The sequence below is a fragment of the Nyctereutes procyonoides genome, unplaced genomic scaffold (genome assembly GCF_905146905.1).
Source record: "Nyctereutes procyonoides isolate TBG_1078 unplaced genomic scaffold, NYPRO_anot_genome, whole genome shotgun sequence".
In the NCBI taxonomy this organism is placed as follows: Eukaryota; Metazoa; Chordata; class Mammalia; order Carnivora; family Canidae; genus Nyctereutes; species Nyctereutes procyonoides.
The window spans coordinates 15,309,188-15,322,203 of record NW_026575139.1 but is presented as its reverse complement, the minus strand read 5'-3'; the positions used below and the strand labels follow the sequence as shown (position 1 = coordinate 15,322,203).

At 49.2% G+C, this 13,016-nt stretch overlaps 1 protein-coding gene across 4 annotated transcripts in view; it reads left to right on the top strand.

Moving 5' to 3' along the window:
• The first annotated feature begins 1,463 nt into the window (after window positions 1–1,463).
• Window positions 1,464–13,016, top strand: part of FLRT2 (fibronectin leucine rich transmembrane protein 2) — a 98,910-nt gene continuing 87,357 nt past the window's right edge. Inside the window, exons 1-2 of one of the 4 annotated variants that reach the window (XM_055304031.1) lie at window positions 1,464–2,099; window positions 12,755–12,852. The gene's annotated coding sequence lies outside the window, so the exon portion shown is untranslated. Of the gene's footprint in view, window positions 2,100–5,400; window positions 5,659–12,754; window positions 12,853–13,016 lie in introns of those variants that run through there. The other 3 variants (XM_055304030.1, XM_055304028.1, XM_055304029.1) reach the window with 3 other exon arrangements.

Genomic DNA, 13,016 nt, shown 5'->3' with positions numbered 1-13,016 from the left:
TTTTCTATTAAACCAAAAAGTATTCTTTCATATGAAATCATGATAATGGCATCTCAGATCAAGATTTCAAAGAAAGAACCTCCTGTGGGTACTCAGGGACACTTACACAACATGAAGACGACTATTTAAAAGCAGGTAGATGAGTATTTGCCCTAAAATGTGGTCTTCAGTGTTTATTCTGCAGCTTGACAAGCTCTCCCTATGCTTTGCTGCCACCTTGGCAAACTAAAAGGATTTACAACGAAATTCTGCACCAGGCCGGCTGGAAACTGTTCCTACTGCCTCTGTGGGCCGGCCTGGCTCCTGGAGGCGTTGGAAATGGCTATTACAGATTCCCATTGGCTTGCGTATGCTGCAGAGAGAACTTAGAACATCTATCCTCTGGAGAAACACATTTTTTTTTCTTTTAAAAATAACTCAGTTTTCGCAAGATCCACGTGTTACCCTCTAAACGATTTTTAAAGACTTCCTTTTTTCTTTCTTTCTTTCTTTCTTTCTTTCTTTCTTTCTTTCTTTCTTTCTTTCGTCCAGAGGGAGCTGGAGAAAAAGGGAATCTGTTGAAGATTGTCTGAGTTTGCACTGTGGGCGAAGTTCTGGCTCATTAGGGTGTGACGGTGACAGCAGAGGCGTCTGGCTGTCAGTTTCTCTGGCCGAAGCTTCCATTCCACGTCTATGGAGATGACTCGCCTCCAACTCCCGTTAACTTCTTGGGAGTCCTGAGCACTTCGACAAAGCTGTTTACAAAATGCAAAGCATCTGGGGAGCCAAGGCAGAGCCTTGAGCATTCACTTTCTTGCTCATTAAAAAAAATTTGTTTGAATCACTCATTCATCATTCATTCATTCATTCATTCATTCTGCTTTCAAAGGAGCTGAGGAATATTGTCGATCAAAATCTAGGCACTTAAAGCTGACCTGCTTTTTTCAGTCTTGGGATTCAGATCTATTTTCTGCATCATCATTCTTGTCTGTGTTTCCCCTGTTTATCCCATTCTAAGGCGCTTTCTCTCTCTCTCTCCTCTCTCTCTCTCTCTCTCTCTCTCTCTCTCCCATCTCGCCATTCACAGCTCATAACCCGCCCCCTCCCTATCTTCCGGGTAAGTCTTGGTCTTATCTGAATCTGTGGTCATTTGCCGCTGCCCACACCGGGTGAGTGGGTGGGAGACAGCTTTCCCTGCGGTTTCGTCTAAATTTTGCCTGGGTGCACGGGTCCCCTCCACCATCCGTCTGGCACACGCAAAAGAACGGTTATAAGCTAGATTTAGAAATGAGCCGAGAGTTCCACATCTTCAAAGCACCGCTAGGAAAGGAAATAATACCGGGGTGGGGAGGAGGGGGGTAGGGGAAAGGGAGGGACGGGAGAGAGGAAGAAATAAAGGAATAAGACCCAACTTTGCTGGCAACTTCAATAAATCTGGTAACTGGAGGCAAAAAATAGATTTCGAGGGCTGGGTCTGGTCCGGATGAAACGCTAGCGAGGGCTCCTTCCCATGCCGGAGTCTGGCGCTGGAAGCCTGCCCCTGGCGTCTCGCCACGCGAGTGCCCCCAGACAGCAACACGCCCGCTGGAAACGCACGTGAACAAAGCGCTCGCCCTGGGAGCCGCCGCTCGCGGTTTCCCAGCCGCTTCCAGCTTCGCCGGGGAGTGCAGGGCGCGCACAGGGTTAATTTAGTTCCCTCCCCGGTAGGAGGGAGACAAGGGGGAGGGGGCAGGCAGCTTACAGTCTGGGGCTGGGTACCTTGTAGTTAGTTGTACGTTCGAAACCTGTCGCTGTCACTTGGCGAGCTGGGCATCTCCCGTGGTGGCCGCGGAAGAAGGAGCGCTCGGAGCCCATCGGGGGGGCCCCCGGTCTCCGCCCCAAGGCGCTGCGCCGCCTCCGCCCGGGGTGTCTGAGCAGCTGCGCCCGCCGCCGTGTCCACCCAGACCCGGGATCAGGTCGGCGGTTCTCAACGATGGGCAGGAGGGACCTTGGCGGTGACCCCTAAAACAATACCATGCCCCGGGAGCCCCGCTGCTGCCGCGCCAGCTTCTTCCCTTTCCACCTCCCCGACCCGGTCGGATTCGGATGAACGCACTGCGAGGAGACACGGCGGCCTCCAGGTAAAGGGACGGGGGTGCCAGGGGGCGTTTCCAGTAACCGCCGGGGCTGCTGCTGCGCGGTTGGGGTCAGATAGACAATTCTTTTTTTTTTTTTTTTTTTTTTTTTTTTGAATCAGCTTAAGGTGGTCATCGCGACGGGATGGTTTTGGCTTTTTCTTTCCTCCAGAAAGAGCATAGGCTGCTTAACTCTCCGCTGGACTTCAGGGAGGGCTGTCTGCAAGTAGAATTCACCTCTTCCCTCAAGAGTTTTGTAACTGAGCTCTGGGGCAAAACGCACTGTTGCCAGTCGGCTTGGGGGGAGCGGGGGGGGGGGATGGATCCCAAACTGGGGTTTCTTGAGCTTGCTGGTATTCAGCGTCTCACTTGCCCAGAATGAACACCGTAACTTCTAGGAGTGACACCCCCCTGTCCCCCACCCCCGCGCTCACTCCATCTGCCGATAATATCAGATAATGTCACCGATACTATCAAGCGGTTGCACCTAAAGCCACCAGCCCGCCTCCTGCCCGCAATCCTGGATCGATTCCTGGCTCAGGAGATGCGGGAGGATGCCCTTGCGTTTTCCTTCGAGTTGGGGAGAGGGCTACTTTTTCCAAAACCAAGTCTTTCTCCAGCCCTAGCTGGGCTTCAGGGGCCCTGCCCTGAGCCCCGGCCCGCGCGCGCGCGCGCCCTCCCGGCGCGCCCGCGGGGGGCGATGGAGGCGCAGGCGGCTCGCGGGGCTGGAGTCGGGCTGCGGCCGCGGAGCCGCGTGCGCCCGCCGCGGAGAGGGGGCGGAAAGCGCCCGTCCCCCGCCCACCCGCGCCCCAGAGCCGGGGGCCTGGCGGCGGCGAGGAGGGCGGGAGCAGAGCTGCCATCCCGTCCCCGCGCGGGCCCCGGATCGCCTGGAAAGATCCCTCCGCCGCGCTGACCGGTCCCGGGCTCGTCTCCGCGCCTTCAGCGCCAGCGCGGTCACTTCTCATTCCTAATCGGGCCGGAGATCAAGGTTGCCGGTCGGGGTCGGGGTGTTAACCGGGGATAATTAAGTACGGGGGGGAAGAGGGTGACTGGGGCCGCCTGGACTCTCACTGGACGCCCTGGAAACTCTTGGATCGCGTGGGGCTCCGGCCAGCGGCAGCAGCTGCTGGTGGAGGTGGAGGCCACCGTGGCTGTCGTCGCTGGCGCCTCGCTCCTGGAACCTCCCAGCAAGATGGCCCTCCACGTCTGTCCCAGTCCCATTAACTTCTCCCGCCGCGCGCCCCCTCCTCCTCCGGATATCTGTTAGTCACGCACTGCGTTTGGGGGCAGGAGCGGCTCTGTAGATGTAAATCAAAGTATTTTCCTGGCCACTTTGCCTAATGCACCAGGACCAGCGACCCGCGGGCACGAACCCAGGTCGTGTGTGTGTGTGTGTGTGTGTGCGCGCGCGCGTGTGAGAGCGTGTGCCAGCGTGCGTCCCGGCCGTGCGTCTGGGTGGATCCGTGCGTGGCTTGTGCTTGGGAGGCATCTGGGGCGTTTCTCCAAGTCGTTTTTAACACGACTAAGGCGCTCAAATACGCGAAGGTGGTAGACACAACAGGGATGCGAAGGAAATAAAAACAATTGGGAAAGTGGTGCCAAGTGACTCAGGCTTTGCACTGAGGACGGGGAAATCCTCCAGAGCCCCGTGGTGGGCACCGCCCCTGCCCAACTCTTGGACGGCGACGACGCCGCGTGTCCCCGGAGAGTTGGCCCCCGGCTGGTGTGAGGCTCGCGGCTTGCTTCTCGCGCGGCCTCACCGACGGCGCGCCTGGGCGCAGCCTGGACCTTGGCGCGAGCTCGCTCTCCCTCTTCTGTTCACACGCGGCCTCTCCGCAGACTTGTTAAAACATGACAGCAACTTACTGGAGGCAGGAGGCGCGGCAACGCGACGAGAGGAGAAAACCAGAACCTTTTAAAATATGTTTTCCAAGAAAGAGACGTGCACCTGGTTTTCTTACATTGCTCTTTAACCTTTGCAAAGAGATTGCGAAGTGGAAACGTTGCCTGTATACAGATCAGCCTCCTTTGGCTGTCAAGTCTGTTTCCTGAATCTTTGAGGGTGAATTTAGTTGTCCGTTGTAATCTGGGGGGGGGGGGAGTGGGGGGGGTGAACAACCTTTCTTTTCTTTTCTTTTTTTTTTTTTCCAGCAGCCAGAGTGAAGGGAGAAAATAGGTGTTCAGAATAATCACGTTAAACTTCGGATTCTTTTTCCAATTAAAGTTATTTCCTAAGGTCCGGGATCAGGGACTCAACGGGTGATATAGGGTGTGTGGGGAGGTGTGGGGGGGGGGGCGCAGATCACCAGGGTGGCCTCCAGTTAAAATAACGCCATCTTGGGTTGAGAGACTTGCTGTATTTTGACTCTCCAAATTCACGTTTCGATCCTTTCTCGGGGGTCTAAGTAATAGATGCTGCGGCTTGGAAGTACAGCCGCGGCGGGCGGTGGCGCGGGCCCTAAGAGTGGGGGGTCGGGTGGCGCCGGCTGGAGAGGCCGGGCGTGCGCGGTCGGGGTGGCCTCCGCGGCGCTGGCCCAGGCGCTCTGCACCTCCGCTCGGGGGGGAGAGGGTTAAAAGCCAGAGTCTGACTTTGCCTCTCGGAAAGCTTAGGGTTGCAGCCGCGCCTCCCAAGCATTCTTTAAAGCAGAAATGTGGGAGGGACTCCGAGAGGGAGGGAGGGAGGGAAGGAGGGGACAGAGAAAGAGGGCTCGAGTTGGGGAGCGCGCCAGAGCGCGAGGGACGGAGCGCGAGGAGGAGCGCGGGAGCCGCGCCGGCCGTCCCGCGAATTCATTACTGTAAACATCTCCCGGGGGTGGCGGCGGGGGTGGGGGTGGGGGTGGGGGCCGCGGCGTCTACATTAGCCCGGCTGCGTCCGACCCCGGCAGCAGTGAGGTGGGAGCAGCCTCGGGACCCACGCCGGGCGGGCGCAGCCCTCGCAGCGAGCCCCGCGCCCGCCCCCGCGCGGCCCCGCGCAGCCCCGCTCCGGGCTCCCCGCTCCGGGCTCCCCGCTCCGGGCTCCGGGCTCCCGGCTCCCCGCCGCTCCTCCAGGCGCCCCGGGCGCGCCCGCCGGCCTCTCCGGCCGCCCCTCGAGGTCCTCCGCCCCTGGGGAGCCCCGGCGCTGCGGGTTCTCTCTCGCCGCTGCCTTCCCCGCTCGCTCCGCTGCTCCCGGCACTCGTGGCTCGGCGGAGGCGGAGAGGGGGAGGCGGGGGAGGCAGGGGAGGCGGGCAGGCGGGGGCCGCGGGGCCGGGGCCGAGAGAGAGTGGCATGCCCGAGCCCTGGAGGCGGAGGTGGCGGAGGACGGGGGGGGACGATGCCGCGGCCCCGTAGCCGACACAGGCGAGAGCGAGCTAGGCGAGCGGGGCGCAGGGGCTCCGGCCGCCCTGAGGCTCCGGCCTCCGCACCCCCGCGCCTCGACGCTGCGGGCGAGCAGCCCGGGCTCCGGCAGCCGCCACCGTCGCCGCCGCCGCCACCCGGAGGACCCGGCAAAAGTTTGGATCTGGGGGAGGACGCGGCGCTGAGCCCGATGACCAGCGGGGCCCGGAGCAGACCTGGAGCATCTCCGCAGGTAACGCGCGCCCCCAACCCTCCGCCCCTTCCAAGCCCCGCCGCGGAGCTCCCGCGCCTCGGCGGCGCCTTCCAGCCGCTCGCCGGATCCGAGCGAAAGTGGGAGGGAGGCGAAGTTGGAGATCCTGGGGATGGGCACCTGGCGCGCAGAGCTCTCCAGGCAGGTCAGGGGGACCCGTGGGGCGTCTCTGCCAGCGGCGGGCAGCTGGGCAGGGAGGTGGGGCTCCGCTGGGGATGGAGGAGAACCCTCGGCCCCAGCTGGGGCCTCCTCCTGTAGCGTGCTGGAAATGGAGAATGTGGATTCAGGGGCTTTAGTATTCCTCCGTGTGTGTGTGTGTGTGTGTGTGGGGGGGTGATGCATGGATTTCACTCACTCCCACCCTCACCTCCTCACCTTCACCCTCTCTCTCTCTCTCTCTCAGCCTTATTTTGCATCTTTTAAAAATGAGAGGAACTCACTCCCACTCGCCCACCTCGTTTAGGTGGTGCAGGAAAGCAAATCTGAATGTGTGTGTGTGTGTGTGTGTGTGTGTGTGTGTGTGTGAAAGAGAGAGAGAGAGGATTTCAAGTAAAGGGGAAATTTTGCCTTTCCTCCCTTTGACATCCGAAGCCTTCCCTTTCTCCCTCCTTCCTTTCACCTTCTGGCGTCATAAAATAAAAACTTTAGAAGTCACATTTTTTTTTTTTATTGCAGGATGAGATGAAATGCATTAGCCATGGGCGACGTGGATTTACAGCGATTGTGTGTGTGTGTGTGTGTGTGTGTGTGTGTTAGGGGGTGGCTGGTGGTGTTGCGGAGAGAGGCCAGGTGTTCCTTGATGTTCCACCCGTGGTGTGTGTGGGGCAGTGAGTGGTCGCGTGTGTGCACTTGAGGCCAGGAGCAGCGGAGAGAGAACATGGTCACGTTTCCCAACAGCAGCCTTACTTAGGCTAACTAAGAAAATAGCTCCCGCTTTTCCCTCAGAGAGCTACAGAGAGATTCCAGCCCTAACTCTCCACCGTCCCCTGTCCCCCAGCCCAGTTTCAGAGCAGCTCAATGTTTGCTGCTGCTGTCATCATTATTATGATCATTATTTATTCACCTGGAAGCTCATCTTGACTTCTCTTGTAAATGGAAAGCCTTCTCCAAGAGCTTTTGATTAATTTTGGTGGAGGGAATCTCTTGTAAAGCTTGCAGTAAGCTAATCAAGTGCAAGGCACAAATCCGTGTAAATGCTCGCGCAGGAGTGCAAGGTGCTGATTAGATTTCTTCACATGCTGCATTTGCTATGCAAAGCCCTATCTAAATGGGAGCTATTGCTTCCCACTCAGCTGGGAGGCTCTTAAATCATACAGGGTTTCAGGGAGCTTTGGGGCATGTCCCCTTTCGCACAGGCTTATTGCTAAATTTATTATGTCTAACTCCCCCCAGCCAAAAGCTACTATGTAGGCTAGCTTCCATATAGGAACCCCTATTGTCTGTGGATTTAAGCGATATGACCTTCCTAAGTCTCCAATGAAAGGATCCCCCAAACATTTTGAGGGAATAGAATGCAGGTTGGCATTCGTCCAGGGATGTATTTGGTTGTTGCAGTATGAATGTAAAATTTTAGGTCAGTGTCTAAAGTGTTAGAACAGGACTTTTTTTTTCTTTTTAAATCACTAAACCATATGCACCAGATATATAAGATCGACAGGCCACCACGATAGAAGAAAAGTTGCTTATTTCCCTGTGATGTTATTGCTCCCACAAATACAACTTTTCTTTCTCCCCTGCTCAAAACCCCCAAACAGGATAGGGTTAAACCATTTAAGAATCTGTGATAATCGCTGGTGTCTGTGTAGCGCCATACTGTCATGTTGAGTTGCAAATATCTGAGTGGAGGAGGTTGGAAGATGAAATTTCGAGCATTATTCCATGTCTCTGCCAGTAGGTACACGAAACTGTAGAAAGAATTGGGCTAGCTGTGTAGCAGAACCTATTACAAACCTAGCATGGAAAGAATGCTTTTTTTTTTTTTTTTTTTAAAGCCCATGTCTTAACACTTCAGTAGTTTCACTGCAGTTTTAGAAATTCCAGGGGATGCTTTTAACAGAAGAAAAGTAGATTCCCAAATGACACCATGCTGGGCTGCCTTGAGGTCCCCTAGGCAGTCATGATTTTTCCCCAATATGCTAGGTTTCAGATGATGTGATCTTATCCGAGTTTGACTTTGACCGGCTGGATCTAATTTGAACCTCCTCTGATGCCCGTTACATTTATATTCTGGCCTGCTGGAGAGTTTGATTTAGGATTTAGACATATCTCCCTGAAGCAACCTTATATCTTCCCAGTTTGAAGCTGTGGTTTCAAGAAAGGCTCAAGTATGTATGTCCAGAAGCCTTATTCTGTAGAGACTCAGTAAGAATATCTGATCCAGTTTGACTCCTCAGTCTCGTACCCTAAAAGGAAGAATTGCTGCTTCTGCGATCAGCAGTTTCTGAAGGAAAAATAAATAAATAATTAAATAAATAGACAAACAGCAAAGGGCAGGGGGGGCTCTTGGTTTTTCTCAGTGTTCAGAAGATTTAAAAAAGGTCAAGGTGACAATTTTATTTCTATTCAGGTCAGACTTTTCTGAATAATCATCTTTAGGTATTTTCACTTTAATTTCAAGTTCATTTTTCACTAGATCACTTTAATAACTTTGTGGTTTCTGCCACTGTGATTCAAATCCAGTCCATTAGTGACCTCTATCTGTGAGAAGTGGATACTCATTGTTTTTCTTTCTTCTCATCAGTTTGCAGGTTATGTGGTGAGGGGTGGGGGGGGGACCCCAACAGCTCTGTAGTTCTTTCTAAATGTTGAGATTTTCAAACCTGATTTTTCTAATGTGGAATTCAGTATGGGTAATGATATTTAACAACAAGTAATAAAACGTTACAGGCTAATAGGCTACTAAATGGTTATTCCATAGAGCATCGACAATATGATCAATATAAATAAAATACCAGTGCTACCCACTGCCAGGAAAAGGATTGTACAGTCAGATAGACTAATGTTTTTAGACTCACGATGCTGCTGGATGGAAGTGAAATTTTATTGCCCCCAAGTGCTTACATAACAAGGGAAACGTGAGACAAGCTCAGAACATACATGTGATAACTCGACTTCATAGTAGCCGTGTGTGTGTGTCTTTAAATTCAGCTGTGCTTCTGCTGTGAACTTATGGTACAGATCAAGGACGAGGTGGGATGTGAGGAGGGTGTCTATAAACAGATGGTCTTTTAAGGAGACTTTTAAAATCTGATTCCTAATCCCAGCTTTGTCTTCTGAGGGTTTTCAAATTGAAATTTCAATTTGAGTTGATTATTCTAAACGGTAATTGAAGACAAAGTTTACTGAATTTCTTAGGTGGGTGGATACCATTATCTGACGTTTTCCAGATGGTTTTTGATGTAGTGGTGTTCAGGGATGTGGAATTTTTAGGAGGTTTTCTTTCTTTTCCCTTGGGAAGGTTTTATGAAAAAGCCATTTTTAAAGACCAGTGATGATGATGATGATGATGATGATGATGGTGATGATGATGATTAAACAACCATTATAATACCTCAGCCAAATTTCTTTCCTTTCCCCACCTTCCAAATTGCTTGGCTTTTTAGAAATTATGTATTTTTTTCTAGAACTACGTATTGGGGACAGGACTAAGACTGCCTGTATCTCTTTACTCTTTTTAGCAATATGAACTCCAATTAAGTATCTGTTTGTAGTAAAACACATGCACTCACCTACACATCAAGAACCATTTTAAGACAGAGATTCTTTTCAAGATTTTAAGTATGTTTCCTTTTAAAGAGCTATGACACAAATATTGTAATAAAAATATCCCGTGTTCCGATGAATACAGAGACTTATTTCAGCCACATGGAACAGTAAAACACTGTATTAGCAAAATAATCAGTGGTATTTTCAGTACATGGTCAAAATCTGTTAGAACCTTCATGGTTTTTTTTTTTTTTTTTTCTTGGCGGATTTTACATCTACTGGTCTTTTTGGTTTTCTTTGATTCCTTCTACTGAGGCTCTTTGAAGTGATTCAAAATTAAACAGTAGCTACTTTTTTTAGGGAAATTCATCATGCTATATTCAGGATTCCAGAAGAGTTAATGATGCAGAAAAAGTCCTGTAAAACATCTTTCTAAAAGAAGTCCTTCTCTTGTAGGCTTCCCACTTACTGGCCTCCTGTACCATTTGCAGTGAATTGGAACTCCGTTATTTATTTATTTTTCAAATACCACCTCTAACTTAATTTAATGTGGGATGTGTTTCTGCGGAAGCATGCAGCACCATGTGTCCCGAGTCTCCTGAACAAAGCAGTGTCGTTTTTATGGATCTGTAATAAGGGAAAGTCAAAAGAAAATATCCTTGTGTACTTTGGGAAGTCAAAAGGCCACATTCATGATCCTCAAACACTGGTCAGTTATTCTGCTGATGCCTAATAAGGCCACACATTTTCCGGCAGTTTAGTGGTTAAAGACCTCAGCCATTTTTTGAAGTATTCACGAAAATAAATCTCTGGTGCTCGTACCCATTAGGTGCTCATTAGAGCTGAGCAGTTTTTCTCACTTTCTTCCCAGGTTGCTTTTAAGGGAATGTGCAGGGAACTTGGCAAAAGGTCCCCTGTCCCCCTTAGTTCACGGGTCATGTGTTATATTTCAGTTCTTTTTATTAGAGCTTTCAAGACACAGATAAAAGCATCTTCCATCTGAACCTTTTAAGAACCTGAGGGCTTTTGGATTTAAACCCACCAAAAAGCATCAGCTCTCACCGTTCATAGATGCTATGAGGTCCTTGGAATATTGAAACCCTCTTCCACAGAGAGTGAAAGAACAGTGGCTCCCAAAGTCTGCTCACAAATATAGTGTCCCTTGAAGTCAACAGAGGTCATGAGCTGAATGGAAAACATTAGACTCATATCAATCCCGAAATAGGTCCATGTGCTGGTGTCACTCTCAGCCCCAGCTGCCTATGGGCATCACTTTTCATGAAAATCCAGTGTCAAAATAGCCTCTGTGATAGTTTCCTCTCCCCCTTTGCTCCAGAACTTGGACTGAAATATTTTGAAGAAGGAAATAACGCAGGGAATTCTGATATCCCTCATAGCTAAAGAGGAATTGAAGGCAATGGGAGTAGAATGGATGGTTCTACTCCCTGGAGGTTCCAGGAAATTCTCTTTAGTCCCTGAAGGATGAAACTGATCCATACCAAGCCTTTACTAGGCCTACCTGTCTTACCTTTCCCAGTTATCATATGCAGGGTTTTATCGCTCACAACTGCCTTTGTGAGTTGGTCTGAGAAAGCTTATTAGCCTAGCCTCTCATTGGATAAATAACTGGAAAACAATAATAATAACTGGAGCCAAACAAGTTGAAGGCTACCTATGGCTTTTGCTTGAGAAGTTCTCCTTGAGACCACTTGGCTTTGCAAAAAATTATGAATATTATGCTTAGTCACTTAGATGTATTCTCCAGGTACAGTTTATAAGTTTCTTCTTTTACCAACCCACCCGAAATGATCAGTTGGATTTTTTTTTTTTATTGAGAGAGTAACAATTATTTCAATTACATAACTGTGTAGTCGTAAAAAAAATAGCATTTCATTGTCTCCCCATCATTATAGTAGATACAAGTTTTCCTCTTATGGATGAGTATAATTTTCTGATGTAGGCCTTGTGATTTGGGACCTAAACTGTAGTGGGGAATGAGCAGTAGGGAGGTTGTTTTGGAAGAAAGAAAATATGTGTTTATATAGAGAAAACTTGCATTCTCATGTCAGCACACTCCTTTGTACATTTCTGACCTTGGACAAATTACTTAATCTCCCAGAGACTTAATTTCCTTTCTGCAGAGTTCAACAGGGTCGTTGCAGGGTAAGAAGAGATTAATGTGTGGGAAAATACCTTGATAATCATACAGTGTTATATTCCTATAAAGATTCATTATTCAGATTGATAAAATTTATCCCTGCAGGACTGTCATATGCCAGGATAGTTTTAAGTCTTATACTAAGACAGAGAGAGTGGCCTGGCCTCCAGGAACTTTGGCTTTTGTGAATACAGTGGGGTATCAGCCAAGCAGTAAAGTGTCTGGTGGCCCTCTACATCATTTCTTCCATCTATTTCATGGTGCCTTGTCTTCCTTTGTGAGTTTGCTCTGTTTTGATGAAGGTATTTTTTTCAAGGATCAAGAGTAATTAGGGTGAGATCTGTGCAGGGGCCAGACTTTCCATCCTTGACAGATTGGCTTGATGTTGGAAACTGAATTTATTACAAATGGATTCCACTGGGGCTCTTTTGAGGAGAAACCATCCACATTCCCTGCAGTAAGATTGTTTCTCTTTTTGGCTGGGTTTATACTCTAGCCATCCAAGTTACCTTTCACAAAAACACAATCCCTTAATAGAGTATAGGATGATGTTTAAAACTTTGGTCTTGCAACATGAGGCGGGCTGGTGCAAAAAACTGCCTTTTTAGTGTGGGAGACCTCCAGAGCTCATTCTTAATGAATGGAAAGCCTTGATTTATTATAAAACCGACATACCCCAAAGCTTGGCCTTATTTTGACATTGTTAGTATCACAAAACCCTTGTGTGGCCATATTTTACTACTTATTTTTCCATACTTTGTTCAGTTGCATTTTTCTAATTGTCCAATCTGAGGTGGTTTTAATTTTAAATGTTCCAAGAGTGAGCATGTTTATTTTACTTTCCTGATTTGTATACATGTAAGTCTTTGTAAAGGTTAATTTTTAATCATTTTATGGTTGCTTAAATGAAGCTTGCAGAAAACACATGCGTATGTGAAGTGTATTTATAAAATGTATGATTAGGTTGTGATTCTTGATCAGAAGGAATGTTTTTATCCGTTATTTGGATGTATGACCACGTGTATCTAATAGCATTCTTTTCCATTTCTGACTTACTATTTGCCAAAGTTCTGACACTTGCCCCCCCCCCTTTTTTAAGTTGATGAGAATTTTTGCAATACATTGTAAAGTACCTGGCCATATAACTCTATTTTTGTGTGACAAATTACTTTTGTAGTTTGGCAAAATTAATCTGAGTGCTTTTTATCCTGGCAGTGTTGAATGATACAGTAATAATACTTGAAGAAGAAAAATGTTTGCCTGAAACGTACTGCTCTGAAGAGTTCTGCTAATAAAACAAGAAGAGTTTGGAGGTATATGTGTGGGGAGTCAGAAACGCACTAACAAATCTAAGTCTTGGATACCACGGGAGGGGGTACTTATTCTATTCCTAAGCTTGGTGGTGCTAATTTAGCCCATATGTTCCTAACAGAATAGAAGGATGAGATAGCCCAAGTTATTTTTAATTGGACATTTT